The 19062-nt window shown below is 50.4% G+C and overlaps 1 non-coding gene across 1 annotated transcript; it reads right to left on the reverse strand.

The window, feature by feature from the left end:
• Positions 1–18183: 18183 nt before the first annotated feature.
• Positions 18184–18257, reverse strand: C8R40DRAFT_t272. The gene has a single exon. It is a non-coding gene; the product is annotated as a tRNA-Ile (tRNA).
• Positions 18258–19062: the final 805 nt, after the last annotated feature.

Genomic DNA, 19062 nt, shown 5'->3' on the forward strand with positions numbered 1-19062 from the left:
GAAAGGCCCGAGAATCGAAGGGCCGTGCTGCCGAGGTTGAAGAAACCCCCAAAGCAACCGTAGAGGTTGTTGAAGAGGAATTGGAAAACTAGTCCGCAGCTCTTGTTCCCCAGTACGAAATGGGAGCTGCGTTGATCAGGTTCGTACCTCACCTGGGGAGTTATATCTCAACGCTTCCGCTCTTTCTTCCATTGAACAATCTCTTGTAATATCATTGACTACTGAATTTCCTTTGTCCGATTCGGCCGCGCCGGCCGAACCTATTTCTGCTCTTCTTAAATTTCCTACTCTTGTTGATTCTGGTTCTACTGACTCTTTCATCGATACTCGTTATGTTTCACAAAATTCTATTCCTACGACCAAAATCTCTCCTGTTAATCTTCGTCTCTTTGATGGTTCATTATCTTCTAAACCCATTACCGATATGGCAAATATCGCCGTTCGGTTCCCTTCCGGCGAGCTGCTTCTCTTACCCTTTTATGTTACACATTTAGATTCATCTTGTAAAGCAGTACTAGGTTACAGTTTCTTATCCCGCTACAATCCGTTGATTGACTGGGCATCTCGAAACATTACGTTCCGTAACACTTCACACCTTGATTCTCCACAGACGTCTGTGCCTTCTGCTATCAACCCCGTTGTTGCAAAGGTCGCTGTTCCGCTACCGGAACCTTCGCCGTCGGTTTCACCGACAATTCTGGAGACCCCTCCTGGGGACTCACCTCGCTCTCGCTCTCGCTCCCGCTCTCGGACTTTACGGGCCAAGCCCCTTTCGTCCAAATTCCCCTTTGAACCCATCTACTCTTACCCTACGGTCTCTCAATTCGCTGCTCAACTGGAAACTCCTGAGGTCGACATTGCACTTGTCAGTGCTGCAGTCTTTAACAGGGCTTGCAAGGACGCTGGTATGGAACCCATTCTACTTCGTGCTATCCACTCAGAGGTCGCGGCCCGCGCCGCCGACCGCTCTTCCACCACTCCTACTGTCCCTCCACTCCACCCTTCTATCCCAGAAGAGTACGCAGAGTTTGCAGACGTCTTCGACGAGATTGCTGCAGATTCACTTCCTGAACACAGACCTTACGACCTGAAGATTGACTTAGAAGAGGGCGCTTCGCCGCCTCTCGGCCGTATTTACCCTTTGTCTGAAAAGGAGCTAGTTGCCCTTAAAGACTTTATTGATAAACAGCTGGCTACTGGTGCCATCACCCCATCATCCTCTCCTCACGGCGCTCCGGTCCTTTTTGTCCCGAAGAAAGACGGCAAACTTCGCCTTTGCGTCGATTTCCGTGGACTCAATCGTATCACCAAAAAGGATCATTACCCACTCCCACTCATATCAGATCTTCTCGACGCTCCGAAAAGAGCTAAAATATACACCAAATTGGATCTCGCTCACGCTTATCATCTGGTCAGAATCGCTGAAGGTGACGAATGGAAGACCACCTTTCGGACCCGCTACAGCTCTTACGAATGGAAGGTCATGCCGTTCGGCCTTACGAACGCCCCTGCGGCTTTCCAGCGGTTTGTTAATGACATCTTCTCTGACATGCTCGATGTCTGTGTCATCGTCTATCTTGACGATATTCTGATCTACTCTGATACGCCAGAAGAACACTGAGAACACGTTAAGGAGGTTCTTCGGCGGTTACGGAAACATCAGCTTTACGCCAACCCCGACAAGTGCGAATTCAATATGGATACTGTTGAGTATTTGGGTTATATTCTTTCTCCCGACGGATTGACTATGTCCAAGGAGAAAGTACAGACAGTTCTAGAGTGGCCGGTCCCGAGGAAGGTTAAGGACATTCAGTCCTTTTTGGGTTTTGCAAACTTCTATCGTCGTTTTATTTATAATTATAGTGATATCGTTGTGCCGATGACTCGGCTTACCCGAAAAGGCGCTCCCTGGATCTGGGACAGCAGCTGTCAAGAGGCCTTCGAAAATCTCAAGACTGCTTTCACTTCTGCGCCGATACTGGCCCATTGGGAGCCGAATCGCCCACTTATCGTGGAAACCGACGCTTCCGATTACGCCATTGCGGCTATCCTTTCCATCCAATATGCTGACGGTGAAATTCATCCTCTAGCCTTCCTTTCCAGAACGCTTCATGCGGCGGAACTCAACTACGACACCCACGACAAAGAGCTACTGGCCATCTTCGAGGCCTTTAAAGCTTGGCGTCATTATCTGGAAGGTTCGGGTGATCCGGTGGACGTCGTCACCGATCACAAGAACCTTGAGTATTTCTCTACTACCAAGGTTCTCACACGCCGACAGGTCCGATGGTCAGAATTTTTACATCAATTTAATATGGTCATTCGCTTCCGACCGGGGAAACTCGGCGAGAAACCCGATTCGATAACTAGACGCTGGGACGTCTACCCTAAAGAGGGGGATATCGGCTACGCCCAAGTGAACCCTCATAACTTTCGTCCTATTTTTACTAACGAACAACTCACTGCGTCTCTTCGAGCTACCTTCCTGGAAGGCCCAGCCTTACGAGCCTCGATTATCATGGATATCGAAGCCCTACACCAAGCTATCATTCTCGCCCTTCCCGCCGATCCGAGCTCCGTTGCTGGTTTGGAACTTGCAAAAGATCCTTCCAATGAACGTTGGAGCTTAGGTAGTGACAAGCTACTACGCCTTGACGACCGTATTTATGTCCCTAATCACGGCGACCTTCGCCTTCAAGTCCTCCGCTACTTCCATGATCATCCACTTTCCGGCCATTTCGGCCAGAACCGCACTTTAGAAGCTGTACGTCGTCAATACACCTGGCCTAAGGTCAGAGACTTTGTTCGTGACTACGTTACCTCCTGCACTATCTGTGGTCGCAATAAGCCCCGCCGTCATCGGCCTTACGGCTTGTTGAAACCTCTGCCGGTTCCGGTCCGACCATGGGATTCCATCTCCATGGACTTCATTGAGCAACTGCCAATGTCGAATGGTTACACTGCTATCCTAGTCGTTGTGGATCGATCTTCCAAGCAAGCTATATTTATTCCAACTCACGACACCATTACTTCCGAACAACTAGCTGAGCTTTTTGTTATTCACGTCTTCTCTAAGCATGGTGTCCCTAATCATGTTACTTCCGATCGTGGTTCCGAATTTGTTTCAGCGTTTTTCCGGGCTCTCGGTAAAGCGCTCTCCATGGAACTTCATTATACCTCTGGATATCATCCGGAAGCCGACGGGCAGACCGAGCGTGTCAATCAGACTCTCGAACAGTACATCAGGATCTACTGCTCCTACCAACAAGATGACTGGTCGCCTTTACTCCCGATCGCCGAATTCGCTTATAACAACGCTCCCAATGCTTCCACAGGTATTACTCCATTCTTCGCTAACAAAGGATACCATCCAAATATCACCGTTCGGCCCGAGGTCGATATGAAGTCTGACCTAGCTAGAGACTTCGTCGTTAACCTCGATGAACTCCACGTTTTCCTTCGAGAGGAAATCCTTTTAGCCCAATCTCGTTATAAGGAACAAGCTGACAGGAAAAGAATCTCGCACCCGGAGTTCCCGATCGGCTCCGAAGTATTTGTTCTTGCTAAGCACATTCGCTCTACTCGTCCTACTGAAAAATTCTCAGAAAAATATCTTGGTCCTTTCAAGGTCATCAGTCGACCTGGTACTTTATCTTACGAGCTCAAGCTCCCGGACTATCTTCGCCGCATTCATCCGGTTTTCCACGTCTCACAGCTGGAGCCGGTTACGCCGAATCCTTTCCCGAATCGTACTCAATCTCCTCCACCTCCAATCGAAGTTGATGGTGAAGAGGAGTACAACGTTGCTGAAATTCTGGACTCCAAGCTGGACAGAAGGTATAAACGTTGTCCTCTACGTTACTATATTCGGTGGGCCAGTTATGAAGGTACCGACGATGAATTCTCCTGGGTTGCTGCTGATGAATTACATGCTGATGAACTGGTACCCGCATTCCACGCTCGATACCCTCTGAAACCTGGACCTTGATCACACAAAATCATTTTATTCCTTTCCCCCGTTTTCCGCCGCGCTCCGCCGAAGTTTACTTTGTGCGTTTAGAGGGTAAACACGATGATAGCAAATTGAGTGTTTATCTCTTTCTCTTAATTGCTTACATTCTCCTTCTATCTATTATTTCACTTATATTTCTTTCACACTTAGACTAATTACACTTCGTACTAATTACTTCTTACGCCGCTTCGCGGCCCATTCGCTTTCCGATTTCAAAATCGAGTTAACATTTTTTTATATATACAAAGTCCAAAAAACAAAATTATATAACGAAGGCAGGGCAACAAGAAGAGTACAAGAAGATGGCCGAAGGCCGATGTTCGATGTCCGATGTTACTCTACTCCGCTCTCTCCTTCCCTTTCTCCGACCGGGCCTTCTTCGGCGCCGGTTCTCCCTCTTCCTCTACCTCCTCCTCTCCTTCTCCATCCTCTTCTTCTCCCATCCTCCTATCCTCTTCTTCCTCCTCACTATCCACGACCCTTCTCCTCTTCTTCGGCAGCCGCGAAGGTCCTGGTTCCGGCATCTCCGGTGGCGTTTTCCTCCTTCTCGCGGCGTCCGTCATCAACCAGTCCAACTTGCGGTTGATATGGCGGTTGTAGGTGTTGTCCTTCAACTGGCCCTCTCGAAGCTGCCGGTTGTCTGCCAGCAGCTGAGCCATCTGGCTCTCCAAGATCGCCAGGCGCTCGCCGATCGGTTGTCCTCCCCCCTCTCGCTTCACCGTCGAAGGCCGCCCGGAGTACGAGCATCTGACCTTAGCGTCGTGACAGGGTTTACAAATAATTGAACTCCTCTTGCCAGCCTGCATCTGGCAAGGGATCTTCTTGATCCTGCATCATTCGCAGGGAACTCGCTCATCGTCGTCTTCATCGTCATCATCTCCGCCATCGTCCGGATCTCCGCCGCTAGCCTAAAAAACTTAGAGTTAGTAAGTCGGTGAGGATATGGCAGAAATCACTCACTTCCATCCTCTGTTTGCCCTTGGCTTTCCTAACCACCCGAGGAACTTCTACTTCCACTCGACGAGCGGAAGTAGATGCTTCCCCTGGGGAAGGGCCCCGGCGGTTTCGCGCTGCCGCGGCTGCCGCAATCCTCCTTCTCTTCTCCGCTGCCTCTTCCTCCAATCTTCTGGCATTGGCGGCCCGCTCGGCGACCTCTTGCCTCTGCCTCTCCTCCTCTGCTTTCTGTCTAGCTTCTTCCTCCGCCCTCCTTTTTTCCTCCTTCCTCTTCCGGTTCTTCTCCCTGGTGAGTTGCAATTGGAGCTCGAGCTCCCGTTCCTCGTCAGAAGGATCCGGCGTTGAAGGGCGAGTTGGGGCCGGGGGCGAAGTTGGATGGGCGCCGGTGACCGAAATCGAGCCGACGGTAGTGGTGGTTCTGGTGGTGGTGCGACTAGAGGACATGTGTAGACTTGGAGTTTTGGGAACTTGGCCATAGCGGCAAAACCTGGCCCTTTTTTATAGGGTCAAAACTACGCACGGACCAGCAAGAAATTTTCTTCGAGTTGTACTCGGTTTACGGTGTACCGAAAATTTTCTTGGATGACTAACGATAATCCCCGGTACCAACGGCTTTTGAAAATTTTCCTGCTGACTGACGGGCCAAATTCCCGATGCTGACGGCCTTTAAAATTTTTCCTTGTTGACCAATCAACTCCCGGTATTAATGGCTTTCGAGGGCTCAAGCCTAAGAGGGGGATACTGTCAAGCCCATGCCTCGGGCCTCCATTCCGCCGCTCGGCATTCCGAAGATCCACCTTTATTGTAATCTCTTCCTTATTGTTCTTTCTCGCTACACATACCCTTTCACTCTAGTCCCTCTTTATTGTCTTTTACTTTACCCTGCAGGACTACACGTATAACTCCTAGTAGTTAGTCTGGCGCTCCGCCCCGCTGCGCCGCTCCGTAGATATAAATACTGCTTGTACGCTACTGTAGTTCCTCAGTTTAATTATCAACTTAGATCTCCCTTCTCAACTTAACTCTCCTCTAAGTCTTCAGGCTCAACGCCTCGAAGTACGTTCTCCTCGACCTTAGGACTTGAACGTTCTCTGGTCCGCTCCTCGTCATCGGCGATACCGCCGCTCCGACCTGGCTGCTACTTAGCTCCTCTCTCTCTACTCTCGCTCTCCGGGGACTAACGGCGTAACGGCGGTGTTGTTAATAACTTCACTACTGTCCCATTCGTCTTCCGCACTTAGACACCTTGTGACTTTGGCACGGTTACACGGTGTACATGATCTTAACAGAAGCCCTCTTACCACCAACCCCATTAAGTACTAATCTCGATTACCTGCCTCATGGCCCCTGATGTCCCCTTGTTCACTTCCTGTACCTATTTAAGTAGCTCCGCCACGTCCCCAAGCCCCAGCTTGATATATTTTGAACACACACCCTTTTGCGTAGGTCCAGTCCCTGTCCCTTTGTACCTGCTAACCATACAGATTTCTTTTTACTCTCTGTTTCTTTATCTCAGTTTCTCTCTACTCTCATCTATACGATCCAATACACCCTTTTACTTCAAGTCTAAGCAATCCGAGTGAGTCTCTGAGCTCCCTCGAACAATCCTAAAGCTCCCCAATGCCTAAACGTCTTGGTAATGTCAAAGCTACCCCTTATGTCAAACTACATACTGCTTCTCCGTTACCACCTCCAACACTTGAGGACTTCCACCTCTAAGCCCCAGTTCCCGGGACCTCCCCTCCCAGGCATATATCTTCTCAAGAGCTTACACACCCAGGACCCACTTCCACTATGACCTATTCAATATTACACTGACGTTCTAGCGAGTACAACTCCTACTACGCAACACTACTAGGTTCCGTACTTCTACCTCCCCTCCCTGGACCTTATAGGAACCCCTTCAAGGGTCACATCTCTCTATTCAAGCCACTACTAGGTCATTCCTGTCCTCAGTCGCAGTTCCCGTAGCTCCCTTTGAGCTCCAGCCTGCTCCTAGCATGCTACAACATAAATTCCTTATACCAAAACCTACCCTAAGACCTATTCTGACCCAGGTCTTACATTATACCAAGCTCTCCCGTCACTGAACGGACTCGTTGCGACGTCAACGGAATGACCTTCTAGTTCCAAACTTGAATCGAAGAAACAAAAGAGCACCCTATCTCGTGGAAACATGACACAAGCTCAAAAGCTGAACCAGGCTGCTAGCTCCACTGTCATCACGGTGGCAGCTGGTCAACGCCTGATGTCCCTCCCAGAGCAGCCATTCGGGGATGAACCCGCTAGCAACGTAAGGACCCCCGAGAGACGTCAACCTGTGGTTCAGGAGCCCCCTCCAGTGGACCCTGGGATGGGACCACCACAAAGGAGGTATACCTCCATGGGTTACGCCCAACCTGCCAGTAGTCCCATGGGAGGTTTCGCCTATTCCCCTACCTGGGGAACAAGAGGACCTCCCCCTGGACCAGTACCGCAGCTAGATATGGAATCAGCTTCGAACATAGGTGGAAGAGTCAGCGGCCAAGTAGCCGCTATGGAAAGAATACAAGGGGAAAATGCGGATCCTCTTACAGTACGACAACAGGAGAAACTCCCGGAGAGGGGGGTATCGCCTGCAGCATCCAAACAGTCCCGGGCGTCATCCAGGAGGTTACCTGTACAATCCCTTAACCCTCCTCCGAGACAAGGAAGTTTGCTCCCCAGTCTCCTGAAGAGTCCAGCTATGAATATGCCCAACTGGGAGCGTACTCACGCAATACATCATAGTAGGACCAATTTCCCAGTACAACCATTGTCGGAGATGACGTTGCGACTGGAAGACGTTATTAGAATCCAGGAGTGTATTCCGGAGGACATGGCTATGGTCTTATGGGAGGTCCTGGAGTCGATTGGGATTGAAACATTGGGAGACAGTCTCGAATTTTCAGACCTACGGGTACAGTTCCTAACAGTGGGAACTCAACTGGAAATAGACCTCCCAGAGAAGGCTCAACAGTGGCTGATGACCCTGGCAAACCGATCAGACTTTCTCTGGTTGTACAACGTTCTATTGGACCTGGAGCGGATGTTAGAATTGTTAGAGGCAGAGGCTTGTTACGGACGATCATTCTGAAACTCGAGGGGAATACTTCCCCTCCTCCTTCATACCCATGGAAGAGAGAAGGAGTTCTGCAGTGGGCTACGAATATTGTACCAAGCATCTAATTACGATCAGGAGCCGTACGATTCGAACCTCCCCCTTCGAGGGTTAATATCCCAAACTACCAGGCTATCCAAATACTTCAAAACGCGAATCTAGCGGCAGCGGCAGCTAAAATTGATGAAGAAAGCAATGAGGATGTCAACACAATCTCTGCAAAAAATTGTAGATGTAGGAGATACACCACGGCTCACCTCCTTGCCCCAGTGGAATCAATGCCCAATCAGGATAGTCCTGTCCTGGACTGTAGCGGACAGACGGTGTACACATACATGCCCATGAGGCGTATGCACCAACTTCTGGTGAGGAGTGAGGAGTCCAAAGCAATGTTGTGTTCACAGGACACCTGACATTGGACGTTACTAGCGGAATCAGACACTCTGATGCTGTTGGAGGAACTTTCCAAATCGAATCTAGAAAGGGCCTTGGAATTCTGTCACAGACTGGTTGCGGATAATCGGGGAACCTCATATATGGTTCAATGCGAACCAGAGAGTGCAGGGGAGTTCCCTCTGGAGCAATTTGACCAGAAAATGCAGCTCCATGGATCTGATGGTTGTTTCCTGGCACAGAAACATTCAACACCCAAAAATAACAAGGTTCCTGAATTCCTTAACCCCGGTAATATGGCCATGAGGAGCCCCCAGTTATGCTTGGGGACCTCCCCCACTGTACATGCCCTGGTTCAAAATTCGACTCCTCCCCCCAGAGTTAATCTGCAAACGAAGCCAGCAACACCAGTCTCGACGCAATGATATCAGTTCGGTGAAGTAAGGATGGATGGCGCACAACATTCATCCCGGATCTCTGGACAAGATCTGACAGCTTGGCTGATCCCCAACCCTGTACACGCTCCTCCAAGACTGAGCAATCCATCAGTCATACCCTATCAAGGGTTGGTATCGATGCAGTCTCAGGCAGTGGGAGCAGAGAGTCAAAGGGGTCTGAACCAACGAAGGATGTTGGCAGTTCACAAAGAGGCGGTACCTCCGCAGGAAGCTCCTTTTGGAACTCCCTTTGTAACAGGAGCTTGGATGAACCAACCTGGCATGGTTAGTGACTCGGTACACTCTCAAGAGTCGACAAAAATGATTCAACAACAGTCTTGAGTCATTGAGATGCTTCAGGAACAACTCCGGGAGGTAAGGAAGGGGTTCGCAGCGGAAGGGATACCAACTGGTAGACCGATTTCCAAAACAGGAAATATGGCAGGATTATTTGGGCAAATGACCATGGTAGTGAGAGAGGACACGAGGGGGGGTCCCTCTCCAATAGTTTCCTCTCCGATAGTTCCACAGCCAAGAAGCTGGCAGGCCACGGAGCCAATATCCTTTACTAGACGTACTCCCATGGAAGTTAGGGAAGTGAACCCTCAGGAAGGACAAACAGCCCCGCCACCTGCCACCCCAAGTGTGGACAGATGGCATATTCAGGAATGGGGGGCTCACGTGCAAAGAACAGATCTAGGGGAGTACGTAAGACCAGAGGGAGGAAGGTATGCATTAGAGGATGGAGGAGTAGCCGCAGGTAGAGGAGGTAAGGGAGGGTTTAACCTCCCTGATAGAGGGCCTCCCCCACACCTCTCAAGTCAGTCGAGAGATCGAGAAAGACCTCCGAGCCAGGGAGGATGGGACCAATGGAGACAGGAAGGAAGAAGCGGGGGAGGGCCCTGTCAAGTCCATGCCTCGGGCCTCCATTCCGCCGCTCGGTACTCCGAAGATCTGCCCTTTATTGTAATCTTACTCTTATTGTTCTTTCTCGCTACACATACCCTTTCATTCTAGTCCCTTCTTATTGTCTTTTACTTTACCCTGCAGGTACTACTCGTATAGCTCCTAGTAGTTAGTCTGGCGCTCCGCACCGATGCACCGATCCTTAGATATAAATACTGCCTGTACGCTACTGTAGTTCCTCAGTTTAATTATCAACTTAGATCTCCCTTCTCAACTTAGCTCTTCTCTAAGTCTTCAGGCTCAACGCCTTGGAGTACATTCTACTCGACCTTAGGACTTGAACGTTCTCTGGTCCGCTCCTCGTCATCAGCATTACCGCCGCTCCAACTTGGCTGCTATTTAGCTCCTCCCTCTATACTCTCGATCTCCGGGGACTAACGGCGTAACGGCGGTGTTGTTAATAACTTCACTACTGTCCCACTCGTCTTCCGCACTTAGACACCTTGTGGCCTTGGCACGGTTACACGGTGTACATGATCTTAACAGGCCCCCCCCTCCTCCTCCTCCTCCTCCTCCACCTTCAGGGGGACCGGGTGATAATGACTCCAAAGGTTCCAACAAAGGGGAACATACCCAGTCAAGTAGGAAGGGCAGTAGGGACGAAGAGGACAGAGGGGAGCTTCCCACCGGAGCTCCTGAAGTACCTCTAACCCATTATGACCCTGACCAACCCTGGTACTACGATCCAAGACAAGGTTGGCACTGTAAAGCAGCTCCTAGACCCTCCAATGAAGGATGGAATACATGGGAGAGCAACGAGGAGAAAAATCGAATCACCATCAAGTTGAAACTCGATGTGGGTAAGATCGAGAGCTTCGCAGGTGATGATTGATCTGCATGGAAGACATGGGTCCTCAGTTTGGAGAGGATTTTTGGGGTACGTCCTACCATCTACGCTCGAGAAAAGGACAAATGTGCTTCGGCAGCCAGTCACCTCACTGGCGCTGCACTCTCCCACTTCAATATGTTGAATCGGCAATGTCTGAGGGGGGAGTATACTGTCGTCTCGAGGACTGGACAGAGTTCAAATGGGAGTTCGGTGCCAAATTCGGACCCATCGACGAAGCAGACAAGGCAAGGAGGAGGCTGGCGTGGATGAAACAAATGCCTGAGGAAAGCTTTGCAAATTTCTTCATTCGCTTCAACAAATACGCTCCCCTGACCGGATTTAACAACGAGGCCCTGGTGACATACCTCAAGAAAGGGGTAGCTCCCTGGTTGCCTCTACAGGTTGTTACTGGAAGAGAAGAGCCTCGATCCTACGATGAATGGACTCAAGTGTTCACGAAGCTGGATGGAGCTGTACGTGCGCAAGCGGAGAGCTTGAGGAACCTCCTGTCATGCCCTGACCGCAACCAGACCAACCCCAGCACCAGCCACACGTTCTCACATTCCCAACCTATCTTTGCACCTCCCCAAGACATCCCCGAGACAGTACCACCACTTCCCTGATGTGTACCTACCCAAACGTCTTGACGACCATCCCGACACGCATAGGAAACCCTCCTACCACCAGCCCCATTAAGTACTAATCTCGATCACCTGCCTCTCTTGATTATCTGCCTCATGTCCTCTAGACTCCCTGATGTTCCCCTGTTCACTTCCCGTACCTATTTAAGCAGCTCTGCAACGTTCCCAAGCCCCAGCTTGGTATATTTTGAACACACACCCTTTTGCGTAGGTCCAGTCCCTGTCCCTTTGTACCTGCTAACTATACGGATTTCTCTTTACTCTCTGTTTCTCTATCTCAGTTTCTCTCTACTCTTGTCTCTTGTCTCTCCGATTGTCTGTACGATCCAATATACGCTTTTACTTCAAGTCTAAGCCATCCGAGTGAGTCTCCGAGCTCCCTCAAACAATACTAAAGCTCCCCAACATCTAAACGTCTTGGTGAGCTACCCTCCCCCAAACCTCCTCGAGCTCCCCAGCTGCTCGACAGGCTCTGGGACCTCGATCGAAGTAACGTCGAAGCTACCCCTTATGTCAAACTACGTACCGCTTCTCCGTTACAACCTCCAACACTCGAGGACATCCACCCTCAAGCCCAGTCCCCGGGAACCTACCCTCCCGGGCATATACCTTCTCAGGAGCTTACACACTCGAGGCCCATTTCCACTACGACCTATTTGATATTACGCTGACGTTCTAGCGAGTACAACTCCTACTATGCAACACTACTGGGTTCCGTACTTCTACCTCCCCTCCCTACGCTTTAGGGACCTCCCTGGACCTTATGGGAACCCCTTCAATGGTCACATCTCCCTATCCCAGCCACTACTAGGTCATTCCTGTCCTCGGTCGCGGTTCCTGTAGCTCCCTTTGAGCTCCAGCCTGCTCCTAGCACACTACAACATAAATTCCTCATACCAAACCCTACTCTAAGACCTATTCTGACCCAGGTCTTACACCTCCACAGTGAAAAAACACTGGATGGCTGAGTCGTTTCCCCGGACTGGAGCTAGCACCTGAAGCTCCTTATAAGTCCCCCTTGCATAGAGAGTGAGATCCAGCTGACGTCTGGACCTCCAATCCAAAACCAGCTGTAACAGGGAGGTTCCAAAGCAGGTCCAACTGGAAAGAAGGACGGCAGAGGGCTTCCGCAGCCTGGGGAAGTGAAGAGAACTACGAGGACGGGAGTCGAGAAGAAGAAGATAACTGCTGCCACTGTAGGGACAGAGGAGAATGGACTGAAGCGGTCCTCCGAGCAGGAGTTACCAATACCGGGAGGAAATGGACTCCCAAAGATAGGGCGGAGAAGTGGAAAAGATGAAGACAAGAGCTCTGCATGCATTGTGGAAGAAAGGAGCACTGGGCAAAGGATTGTCCTAACCCAGAATCACTGGAACGGCCAGTGGAGGACCAAGGAAGCTCAGAGAGAGCTTCCAAGGCCGATTCAACTCGAGGAAGAGGGACGGTCAATCAAGGCGGAGGTCGTAAGGACAATTCAACTCGTCCTTTAGAAAGGATTCGCGCCGGGATCGTGGTGGAGGAATGGGAGGAAATGGACAACATCTGGAGTATTCACATCTTAGACTCACCAAAGGAAGGTGAACAAGAACTGTTGGACAAAGTGGGAAATGGGAAGGGGGCTTTGAGGTAGATCAGAGCGAACTGCGAAGCCCCGCAACACCTTTGCCTACCAAAATAAGAGCTGCACTCGCGGGGAGTCAGCCAGCTCGTCTCACATCCCAGTCCTATAACTCCTTCATCATCCTTACACGCTTTCCATTCTCCGACCTCGATGAAGACAAAGAATACGCCGCACTAGTGGATAGTGGAGCAACTAAATGCTTCATAGACAAAACCGTCACTATGCGACACCCCAAAAACCTGGTTGACTTAACAAACAGCATTCCTTTGGAGCTGTTCAATGGGCAACCGACCTCCACAGGATTGATAACTCAGACCTACACTGACCAGATCAGCTTTGCAGATGGAACAATTCACAAGGTAGAGCTCCTAGTAACTCGATTACACCCCACGGCTCCAATTGTACTAGGACTACCGTGGCTATGCATGCACAACCCAGTAATTGACTGGAAGGAACTTTGCCTGACATTCCAGGAACGAAATGTCCGAATCTCAGCAGCCCTTGCATCGGAAATTGTCCAACCAGGCGCCAAGGGAGGTACTGAGGAGCTAGAAAGGGGGGTAAATGGCGAGAAAATACACAAAGGAACTCTCCAACCATCTCCTGAAGTTCCTCAACAACCTCCTGAAGCTCCTCTTAAAGCTCCAAGGACAAAGGTGAAGTTGGAGGAAGTGAAGAACAAGGAGTATGAGTCAAGACAACCGGGTCCACACGAGTTATTCCCCTCAGACAAAAACCTAGGGCCAGACGATCCAATCCTTATGGGGATCAACGGATGGCTAGTGTTCGGGAGCGAAAGCACAGAACAAGAGGTGGGGGAAACCCTCGAGGCAGGACGATCTGCCATGGAGGCAGGAACCCCACAACCAGCGAAGGATTCAGAGGAGGCCTATCAAAAGTGGAAGAGTAGAGACACGGAATGATCCTCTTCCTGGCCTGGGGCAAACAAAAAGTCAGGTGGAGGAAGAAAAGGAGGAAGCATGGACCTTACCCCGATCTCCCCACCTTAGACATCAAAAGTCTGAACATACCCAAGATTCCTTCAAGGTCTGGTCTGACTCCCAAGGGTTCAATAAGGCATAACAATTTCCGAAGAAAGCAGCTCATAGCGGGTACCTATGTGGTGGAACAAAAATCGGACCCCACCATACAACGGAAGCCCATCAGCTTAATAGGAGCTGCTGGGATGGATCGCCTACTGAGGGAGGGAACCCTAGCATATTTCCTTCATATATCGCCTATGAAGGAAGAGTCCCCTACCGAAGAAATGCTCCGGGCAAGTGATAGCAGCTCCCCAGAGGAAGTGCAGCAACCAAAGGATCCTGAGAGTGGGAACCCTAGTCCGGAACAAGGGGAGGTCATCAAGGAACTCGACGAAGAAGCATCGAAGCGCTAGGAGACGGAGAAGTTAAAGAAATCCATTCCCGTCCAATACCAGGACTACCTGGACATATTCTCACCCAGAGAAGCAAGGATGCTACCTCCACACTGACCTTACGATATCAAAATCGAAATGGAAGGGGATGCGATACCTCCCATAGGGAAGCTCTACAACATGTCTGAGAAGGAGCTGAAATCTCTTAAGGAGTACATCAACGAGATGTTGGGGAAGGGGTTCATACAATCCTCCAGCTCCCCCGCGGGAGCTCCCATCTTGTTTGCCAAGAAAAAGGATGGTACCCTACGAGACTCTGCATCGACTATCGAGCCCTAAACAAGATCACAAAGAAAAATAGGTATCCCCTCCCACTGATAGGCACCTTAGTGGATCAACTGCGGAAGGCTAAGATCTTTACAAAGATCGACCTCTGCGCAGGATACAACAATGTCAGGGTAGCCCAGGGACACGAGTGGAAGACTGCCTTCCGAACTCAGTATGGGTCATTCAAGTACCTGGTAATGCCATTTGGGCTCACAAATGCTCCGTCCGCATTTCAATTCTTCATGAACGAGATCTTTCACGATATGGTGGACGTTTGTGTGGTGATTTATCTGGACAACATACTGATTTACTCAGACGATGAGGAGTCCCATGTGGAGCAAGTCAGGAAGGTCCTGGAACGATTATGGGCCAACCATCTCCATGCAAAGCCGGAAAAATGTGCATTCCATGTCAACACCGTTGAGTACTTGGGGGTGATTATATCACCACGGGGGGTATCTATGGACCCAGAAAAGGTGAAAGCGGTGATGGACTGGCCAAGACCTAGAACGGTGAAGGAACTCCAGGCATTCCTGGGATTCGCGAACTTCTATAGGAGGTTCATAGACAACTACTCGGGAATTACCAAGGTGTTCACGAAGCTCCTACGGAAAGATCCATGTGGAACTGGACCACACAGTGTAGCAGTGCTTTTGATCTGCTGAAATCAGCATTCTCGGAGGCTCCAGTCTTAGGACACTACAACCCGGACCTACTGGTGGTCCTCAAATGCGACGCTTCCGACTTGGCGATAGCAGGGATCCTATCACAGTTGGACCCAGAAACAGGGGAGATACACCCTATCGCCTTTCATGCACGCTCCATGATTGCCGCAGAGTTAAACTACGACATATATGATAAAGAGCTCCTAGCCATCATGGACTGCTTCAAACAATGGAGAGCATATTGCAAAGGATCTCGACACCAGATTCAGGTATACTCGGACCACAACAATCTCCAATACTTCTCCACGACGAAGCAATTGACAGCACGACAAGCCCGGTGGGCAGAGCTCCTTTCAGGTTACAATTTTGTCATCAACTATCGGCCAGGGAGCTTTGCAGGGTACTAGGTATTGAATCCTGCCTATCTACTGCATATCATCCCCAAACAGATGGACAGACAGAGCGAGTAAACCAATCTGTGTGTCATAAAGTATGCAGCCCCTATCATTTTCCCTTTCTCACCGTCTCGACGCCTTTACTTGTACGATACATCATCCCATCGCTGTCAACCCCCATCGATTACTGATCTATCGATTACTGATCCACCTGACCCACCTTCTCTTTCTATCGGCTTCCGCCACCTTCCTTGCCCCTGAACTGTACAGTATTACATCGTTGTTTCTTGCAGATCGGATTATGTATATATAGCCAACCCTCCACAGCCTGGTCCCTTATCTTGACCTCTCTGTCATTATCTGGGACCAGGTATGTGTTTACTTACTATTACCTATGACTACGATACTCAATATATCTCTGTCATTATCTGGGACCAGTTTGCCTCCGCTCCGCTTAGTCGCTCCGCCTTGCTGACCTGCTTAGTTGCTCCGCCTCATTGCCTTGCTTAGTCACTCCACTTTCCTGCTCCGCTAGTCACTCCGCCTCTGCCGCTTCGTGACACGCACCTCCATCTCATACAACTCATTGTGGTCGCCAGTAAGGTCTATGGATAAAGGGGCGACAGACCCAAAAGGGGAGGCAGAACTGGAGAAGGGGGAGGAGGAGAAGGAGAGGTAGGAGACTCCTGCTCAGGCAGGAACAGTGGAACTTGAAGAGAGGAAGGAGGCCCACTTTCTCCCAGTGGTTGCTCCACAACCATGTCCGACAACTCGACACCTGGATCCACTGACATGGGGGCTGGCTCGTCCGGGCCCAACAGCGGAGTATCAGTGATGTGGTGGATATACTCCAGCATCAACTGCTCCCATGTGATAGTCAGCTTGTTAAGACTAGGAATGGCGGGGACAACATCGTCCCACCTTCCAGCGCCATCACGATGAGGAAAGGCGGTGGATAGTGCCAACATCCAACGATGGAGGGGCGGCTCCAACAATCCCTTGGGAGGGGCTGCAAAACTGGCGTGCTGAGCCGCGGTCAGGAAAGGACCATCGTTGTCAAATCAGGAGTGCTCCAACACCACGACCTTCATCCTCATCCACCGCGTTGTTAAAAAACCACTGAATGCTGCTGATGGACCGCATATAGAGATCCCCATGAATACCTTGGGCTGTTTGCATGTAGTCCAAAGCGAGCCAGAAGTTATGGGCAACAATGTTGGGGTCGTCAGAGTCCAAACCACGTCGAAGAAAGGCAACAACTGCCTCGATAATGGCACCAATATAATGACTGTGATGATGGAGGACCATGGCAGGATCAGAACGATAGAGACAATGAGCAAAGGTGGCAATATGTCGAGTGTCCTTGTTGGCCCTTTTGAGATCTCCCTCCAGTTGCGAAAGGGAGGTAAAACCACCTCATAGAAACCCTCGTCCGGGTACTCCTTGATCATCTGTTCTATGAAGGTGGCACGATCACGAGTACGATGGACCTCCTCCCGTAACTCCTCCAAATGATGATGCTGACGGGTCGCCAAAGCATTGGTCTCGTCTACCAGACCCTGTTGCTACATTAGAGCTGTCTCCAACTCGGAACTCTTGCGGGAGGCAGTGGAAAGCTTCCCCATGGCGACGTCGTGATCCCTTTTCACAACACGAAGCTCCTCCTCCAATGCTTGGAAACACTGAAAAACAGTCTACCAGGAGGAAGTCAAATCAAAAAGGAAGTGAATACCAGTTAGGCATGACTTACCTGACCAGGAAGCCCCGATAAAGCCCTGTCCAGTGCACTGAACTGGTCCAAAACATTACGATACTTGACTTCGTGCTGAAGGACCTCGTGGCTGGAGGTCCGAAGTTGTTCGACCTCCCGCTGACAAAAGCATCAAGGGCGTGGGAAGTGTCCCGAAGAGCAGTGGTTAGGGAAGAATTCTCCTGCTGAGAATCAGCAAGCTGGGACTCTAGTGACTGGACCCAAGCAAGCAGACTCTGATTCTCAGCGCGATAGGGAGGGGCGGTGAGGGTGCGGGGTACCAATAACGAACGCGAAGTGGGCAGCATGTTGGAAGGAAGGGGGTCTGAGCCAGTACCATTTATAGGCGACGTAACCGGGAGAGGGGAAACAAACCGCTGAACCTCACTGGACTGGGCCTCGGCAGCAGCTGCCAACTGAACCAAACCACTGGAACCCTGCACAGGTTCATCCCTGACACATACCTCCATGGAGGAGGGAAGGGCGCGAAGGGGAGCAGGAGTGGAAGTGGAAGCTGCTGTTGACCGACCTGGAGGAACCACCAGTCGAACACAACGGGGAGACTCCTGAGCTGCCTCCTCCACAGGGGACCTACGACAGGAACACTTTTTGGAACTGTCCAACTGAACCCTTTTGCTGGAAGGACCAGCCACTGTTAAAGTCATGACTGAAAACAAAGTGACCAGACTGGGGATTGAACCCAGGACCTTCTGGTTATATTCCAGATGCTCTAACCAACTGAGCTATCCGACCTTGGTTCAACTAATGAGGCTTATGCATATAGTGACACTGACAGTCCAATCAACACTTTTAGGTCTTACACTGTCTTCTGCCTTGGATGATATGGATATGTATAATCAGCATTTGCCCCTCATCAGGGTGTCAGGATTGGAATTAGTCATCAATCCTAACAGCCACAGGCAAAGGGGAATGGTCGCGCTTACGTCTAGCCGCAACGACTGCCTCACCCTGTTGCAAAGCGAGGAACTTCCACAGCTCTTGCTGGTCAGCATCAGCAGTATCCTGCTCATCAAGCATGTCCAATTCTAGAAGGGTGGAGGTCGAAGAGGTGTGAGCATAAAGGGCAGCATCGTATTGACGCCAGGTGCTCAAAGGAATACCCCACGTTGATTGATGTGCAGGAGGTCCATGGAGCTCCAAAAACCTATGGTTGTATGCAATATCTTGACTGCAGCGACGAGCGAAATACTGATACCAAAGGATCTTCCCCTTTCACAGAGCAACTGGTACATCGAGGGGAGTTCGGCAGAACCTTACATTTACCCGGAAATTTTACACAGTTTGAGCAAGGGGAAGCTACCTCTGCCAAAAGAGGCCACAAAGGGTCGTCCTGACAATAACCCGATAGCGGCTTGCCAGTATTAAAGACCATCTCGAACAACTGGAGTTGTGGACGAGACAGTGACTCCAGGATGAAGGCTAGTTGATCCGTTTCGACCTCCCCATTGTATTCAGGATCCAGGGAAGGTACCTCCCCCAAAGCGGTAAGGGTAGGTAACAGAGGATAAGTGGTGCGAGAAATAGGACGAGCAGGTGT

The sequence above is a fragment of the Lentinula edodes genome (genome assembly GCF_021015755.1).
Source record: "Lentinula edodes strain Le(Bin) 0899 ss11 chromosome Unknown C8R40scaffold_57, whole genome shotgun sequence".
Lineage (NCBI taxonomy): Eukaryota > Fungi > Basidiomycota > Agaricomycetes > Agaricales > Omphalotaceae > Lentinula > Lentinula edodes.